This window comes from Dasypus novemcinctus, chromosome 23 (genome assembly GCF_030445035.2).
Source record: "Dasypus novemcinctus isolate mDasNov1 chromosome 23, mDasNov1.1.hap2, whole genome shotgun sequence".
NCBI classification, from domain to species: Eukaryota; Metazoa; Chordata; class Mammalia; order Cingulata; family Dasypodidae; genus Dasypus; species Dasypus novemcinctus.
In genome coordinates this window covers 61,871,809-61,878,685 of record NC_080695.1, presented here as the reverse complement: position 1 = coordinate 61,878,685, position 6,877 = coordinate 61,871,809, and the positions used below count along the sequence as shown (strand labels likewise).

General features: G+C 40.0%; 1 pseudogene; it reads right to left on the bottom strand.

Moving 5' to 3' along the window:
• Positions 1-1,203: 1,203 nt before the first annotated feature.
• On the bottom strand, positions 1,204-1,709 carry LOC101425126 (V-type proton ATPase subunit G 1 pseudogene; annotated as a pseudogene).
• Positions 1,710-6,877: the final 5,168 nt, after the last annotated feature.

The window sequence follows — 6,877 nt, the reverse complement described above, 5'->3', positions numbered from 1 at the left end:
CCTCTTGATATAGAGGTGGAGTGGACATCACCATCCCAGGGTCCACAGGATGGAGGAATAGAGTATGGATTAGAGTGGACTTACTGATATTCTATTCTGGAGCCATTGTGATTAATAATGGAAGAAAATGTAGCATTGATGTGAAGAAAGTGGCCACAGTAGCGGCTAAGGGTAAGGAGAGGGAAGAAGAGATATGATGTGGGGGCATTTTCAGGACTTGGAGTTGTCCTGGGTGGTACTGCAGGGACAGGCATCGGACAATGTATGTCCTGCCATGGTCCTTTGTGTGGACTGTGGGAGAGTGTAAACTACAATGCAATCCTTCTATCTGTCAAAGTTTTTATCAAGAAAGGATACTGGATTTTGTTAAATGCCTTTTCTGCACCTTTTGAGATGACCATGTGTTTTTTTTTCCTTCAGTTTGTTAATATGGTGTATCATGATCATTGATTTTCTTATGTTGAACCACCCTTGCGTATCAGGAATAAATCCTGCTTGGTCGTGGTGTTTAAATCTTTGGATATGCTGTTGGGTCCGATTTGCAAGTTTTTTGCTTAGCATTTTTATGTGTATGCTTTTTAGAGTGATGGGTCTGTAATTTTCTTTCAGTGTCTATCTGGTTTTGGTATTAGGGTGCTGGCGTCATAAAATGTGTTGGGTAATATTCCCTCCTCTTCAATTTTTTGAAAGAGTTTAAACAGGATTGGTGTTAATTCTTCTTGAAGCACTTGGTGGAATTCACCTGTGAAACATCTGGTCCTATACTTTTCTCTGTTGGAAGACTTTTTTTTTTTGAATTCTATCTAGTTACTTTTATTAAAAGAAACTAAAAGCAGCTCAGTTATTCTAGTATTCATTGTTCAAACTCTTAGCCAGAAAGGACTACTTTAAGGTTGGCTGTTGCTTCACACACGTTACAAGTGACTATTTACTACTTTTTCATAGATAAGGCCCCTGACCTTTAAGAAAGCCTTAGGGAAATAAAACATTTAACCCCTTTCTTTAAATGTGGTTTTTGGTACTAGATCTAAGAAAGAAAAAGTCAGTATTGCCACATATGTAGCTTGAGCTAAATGGCAAAGGAAATCAGACAACATATACCCATTACATTTATAAGAAACAGGAGGGAAAAAGATGAAATTCTTTGGATAAGCTCTAAGTCTGTATAAAGAAACTAGGTTTGCTACTCTCTAAAAAGTGAAAGGACCTACTACATAATATACAGAAATAAGTTAATGCCTTTCCCCAAGAATGTAACTCTAGCTTTGCTAAAGCTTCACATTCCATGTGGAGGCATCTAAAATGCCCACCCATGGAACAGGCGCTCCTTCTCCCCTATCCATTTATGCGGTAGTTTTCATGGATTTCTGGTCGGATGTCACAGACAAAGGCCAAGAGGTTATCCAGAACTTCATCCCTGTCCTGCTGGAAGTAGTTCTGGATGATGGTCATCTTCTCCTGGGTCTCCTTCTCCACTTCAGTGCTACAGCTGCCGTGGGATCCCAGAGCCGCAGCTTCCTTGGCCTTGAACTCCTTCTCCCTCTGCAGGCGGTACTGTTCAATTTCTGCCTGAGCTGCTGCTTTGGCCTGCTTCAGCCTCCCGTTCTTTCACTTGCGAGCCTCGGACACCTTCTCGGCAGTGCGCCTCTCCACCTGCAGGAGCTGCTGGATGCCCTGCGACTGAGAAGCCATGGGGGCAGGGACTCTCGAGGCCCAGCCAGAGGCCTTAAAAAGCTGGAAGACTTTTGATGACAGTCAGTCTCTTTAAATGGGATTGGTTTGTTGAATTTTTGTTCACAGGTTGTTTGTGCCTTTCTAGTAATTTGTTCTTTTCATCTAAATTGTCTAGTTTGTTGGCATAGTGTTTCTCATAATATCCTCTTAGGAATCTTTTCATTTCTGATGGGGTCACCTGTAACTTCACCCATTTCATTTCAGATTTTATGTAATTGCATCTTCTCTCCATTTTTCTTTGCTAGTCCAGCTCATAGATCGGGGTTTGTCAATTTTAATGATCTTCTCAAAGAACCAGCTTTTGGCTTTGTTATTTTCTCTGTATTTTATTATTATTACTTTTTGTTCTCAATTTCATTATCTCCTCTAATCTTTATTATTTCTTTCTTTCTGCTTGCTTCGGGAATGATTTCCTGTTCTTTTTCTAGTTTCTCCAGTTGTTCAGTTAGAGCTTTGATTTTGTCTCTTTCTTTTTTTTAAATATAGGTATTTAGGGCTATAAATTTCCCTATTAAGACTGGCTTTGCTGTATCCCATAAGTTTTTTTTTTTTAGGAGGTGCCACACAGATTGAACCCAGGATCTTATACATGGGAAGCAGATGCTCAACCACTGAGCTATATCTGCTCCCTGCCATATGTTTTCATAAGTTCTGTTCTCCTTTTCATTCCTCTCATATTTACAAATTTCACTTGCAATTTCTTCTTTGACCTTCAGATTATTCAGGAGCAAGTTTTTCAGTCTTCACACATTTGCAAATTTATCTCTTTTCTGCCTATAATTGATTTTCAGTTTCATTCCACTATGATCTGATAAAGTGCTTTTTATAATTTCAATCCTTTTACTTTTATTGAGACTTGCATTTTGACTAATGTGGTCTATCCTGGAGAAAGATCCATGAGAATTTGAGAAGAATGTAGAGCCCACTGAGTTTGCATGTAACATTCTGTATATGTATGTTAGGTCTAGCTCATTTTTCATGTGTTCAAGTTCTCTGATTCCTTGCTGTTTTTCTAACTAATTGCACTATCTAATGATATAAGGGGTATGTGGAAGTCTCTAATTATTATTGTAGAGATGGTTATTTTTCCCCTCAGTTTTGCCAGAGTTTGCCTCCTGTATTTTGGGGCACCCTGGTTAGGTGCATAGATATTTATGATTTATTTATTCTGGGTAGAGTGTCCTTTTATTAATATATCATGGTATTCTGTACCTCATAACTATTTGCATTTAAAGTCTGTTTTGTCCAATATTGGTATTGCTAACCTTGCTCTTTTTTGGTTACTATTTGCATGGAGCATCTTTTTCCAACCTTTCACTTTCAGCCAGTTTGTATCCCTGGGTCTAAAGTGAGGCTGTTTTTTTAATTTAAATTAATTTATTGAACTATATCACCCACAAACAAACATACATAAACAATGTGTATAGTAATAGTGGTGAACTTACAAAACAAATGTATATAACATCATATAGGATTCTCATAATTCACCCTACCATCAACACCTTACACTGTTGTTAAACCTTTTTAACAAATGATTCAAGGGAATTGTCCAAATATTGCTACTAACCAAAGTATTTTCCCCCAACCCTATTATTATCTTTATATAATTTATATGTGAATATACATAAGTGTATAATAAAAGTTGTGATCTTACAAAGCAAACATTCATAACATCATACAGGGGTCCCACACATCAAACCTCCACTAACACCTTGCATTGTCATGAGACAGTTGTTACAAATTATGGAAGAATATTATCAAAATCTTACTACTAATTATAGTCTCTTGTAACCTGCATAAAACTGGCTCATGCTTTTTAATCCATTCTATCACCTCCTATCTTTTGATTGGGAGTTTAATCCATTCACATTTAATGATGTTACTGTAAATGCATTATTTCTTTCCACCATTTCATTCTTTTGGTTTCATGTCATATATTATTTTCATCTGTCTTTTTACTCTTTTGGTTACCCTTTCTACTGTTCTTTCTTCTTCTTCTTCTTTTTTTTTAAAGATTTATTTATTTATTTAATTCCCCCCCTCCCCCGGTTGTCTGTTCTCTGTGTCTATTTGCTGCATCTTGTTTCTTTGTCCGCTTCTGTTGTCATCAGCGGCACGGGAAGTGTGGGCGGCGCCATTCCTGGGCAGGCTGCACTTCCTTTTCACGCTGGGCGGCTCTCCTCAGGGGCGCACTCCTTGTGCGTGGGGCTCCCCTACGCGGGGGACACCCCTGTGTGGCATGGCACTCCTTGCGTGCATCAGCACTGCAGCATGGGCCAGCTCCACACGGGTCAAGGAGGCCCGGGGTTTGAACCGCGGACCTCCCATGTGGTAGACAGATGCCCTAACCACTGGGCCAAGTCCGTTTCCTGTTCTTTCTTCTATACTCTTCTCTAAACCTCTCTGTCCTGTCTTTTCTTTTAAGTTCTAAGGTTTCCTTTAATATTTCCTGCAAAGGTGAGTTCTTTTTCATGAACTCCATTAGCTTCTGTTTGTTTGTGCATATTTTAAACACACTTTTATATTTGAAGATCTATTTTGTTGGATAAAGAATTCTCAGCTGGCAGTTTTTCTGTTTTAGTAGCCCAATTGTGTCATACCATTGTCTTCTTGCCTCCATAGATTCTGATGAAAAATCCACACTAAGACTTACAGGGTGTTCCTTGTATCTATAATGGTTCACTTCTCCCTTACTGCTCTCAGAATTTCCTCTTTATCTTTGATGTTTGACTTTCTGAGTAGCGTATGTCTTGGAGTAGGTCTATTCAGATTCTGATTGGGGTAAACCCTGTGCTTCTTGGACATGTAAATTCATTTCTTTCATAAGAGTCTGGAAATTTTCAGCTATTATTTCCTCAAATACACTTTCTGTGCCTTTTCTCTTCTCTTATTGTTCTGGAACTCCCATGACACATATGTTGTTGTGTTTCACATTATCATTCAACTCTCTGAGCCCTTGCTCAATTTTCTTTCCATTGTTTTCTCTTCAACTTTAGCTGTTCTTTCCTCTGTAACAATTAGTATTTCTTATATCTTTTCAAGTCTGCTGTTGTATGCCTCTAATGTGTTTTTGATCTCACTTATCATGTCTTTAATTCCCATGAGCTCTGTTACTTTTTTCTTCAGGATTTTAAGTTCTTCTTTGTCCTCACTCAATGTCTTCTTGAAATTCTTCATCTCTTTAGCTGTATTGCCTTTCAACTCATGCATCTGATTTTGGAAATGTGTGTGCATCTCATTAGTTAGTTTTCTCAAATCCTGCATCTCTTCTAGGGCTTTGAGATATTCCTTTTCTTGAGCCAGGTCTTCCATTTTCTTAAATGGCTTGCATTTTTTTTGCTGATAGGCATTCGATTAGGGTAGTGAGTTTAATCAGATGCTCAATTTCTCTCTTTCATAGAGTTTTAGTGGTGGGAGGGTGTTACTGCTGTTCTTTGTATCTTGGTTCAACCTGTCCCCGGTCCTTAGGATTGTTGCTATTATTTGCTTAAATCTGGGCCAAGTACCCAGTCATGGGTTCAAGACCTGCTTCCCAGGGCCTTGGTTAGGGAGGTTGTAAAAGATGGAAAAAGTCTCTCTTACTTATTCACTTTTAATTTCCTCATGTACACTTCGTTGGTCTGTCAGAAGATGGTGCTCTTTGGCAGTCCTCTCAGTTCAATGGCTGATTGGAGTGTGTTTGCTGTAACAACTGACCAGATCGATGTGATGGAAGATATTGCCTGGAGTCTAAGATCCTAATAATTCCAACTCCATAACATCTAAACCATATGGACCAGTTATGCTAACAGCTGTAGAAGAGGCATTAGTTTAACACTATTTAACCCCAAAAGCATCTCTCACTATATTTCAGAGGAATGCAATTACACAGATTATGTTCTCTGATCATAATGTACTTGTACTAGAAATCAATAATAAAACACTATCCCGATATTCCTCCATTCCAAAAATGAAAAGTACTCTTCTGGCAGCGGACTTGGCCCAGTGGTTAGGGTATCCATCTACCACATGGGAGGTCCGCGGTTCAAACACCAGGTCTCCTTGACCTGTGTGGAGCTGGCCCATGTGCAGTGCTGATGCACACAAGGAGTGTCCTGCCACGCAGCGTTGTCCCCCGCGTAGGGGAGCCCCACGCACAAGGAGTGTGCCCTGTAAGGAGAGCCGCCCAGCGTGAAAGAAAGTGCAGCCTGCCTAATAATGGCGCTGCCCACACGGAGAAATGACACAGCAAGATGATGCCACCAAAAGAAACAGATTCTCATGCTGCTGTCAACAACAGAATTGGACAAAGAAGACTCAGCAAATAGACACAGAGAACAGACAACCGGGGTGGGGGGGGAAGGGGAGAGAAATAAATAAATAAATCTTATAAAAAAGTACTCTTCTAAGTAAGCAAGAGTAAAAGAAATCAAAAAGAAAAAGAGAATGTATTTAAACTGAATAATAAAACGGGATAAATATTGTCTCCTTCTGGTCAGGGAATCCTGCTTTGGGTTGGAAATTTGTTATAGTCTCAAAACCATCCCCTTTTCCTAGAAGTAGAAACATCTGTGGATCTGCTCCCTCACTCTGGCACCCACTACCAATAGCTGTGAGCTCTAAACTATGAACAAATGGAAAAGGCCATGTACACTGACTCGTGCTTGACCTCCCTCTGATCTCCAAGTCACTGTGACATTTTTACAGAGAAAGTGAACCAGCCCCTGAGGAGATTACTGGGCAATACCCAGACAGTTTGGCAGCACAGGTGGATGGGTGGGAGGGGAAGAGCAAGTAGGCAGGATCCCGGGGGACCTGGTGCCTGGGCAGACCCCACTGCCCGCCATCTTTCTGAAACCCTGTGCTCAGCTGAGCCCCCAAATGTGTTTATCTGCATGATTACACACCTGTGTTTCCCTCATTCAGACCCCGGCAGCTTAAAGGTTATTGTTTAAATCTCTGAAAATTTCCAAACACACAAGAGAGTTGTAAAATTCTTCCAATAATACCTCTATATCCACCACGTGGATTCTACCAATACCAATTTGTTTCATCTCTTGCCATTCCATCTGTCCATCCCTCTATCCAACCACCCCTCCACAACATTATTTTCCTGCATTATAGTTATAGGCCTCTGTGACCTCCTATACTTGGGGCTGTGTAT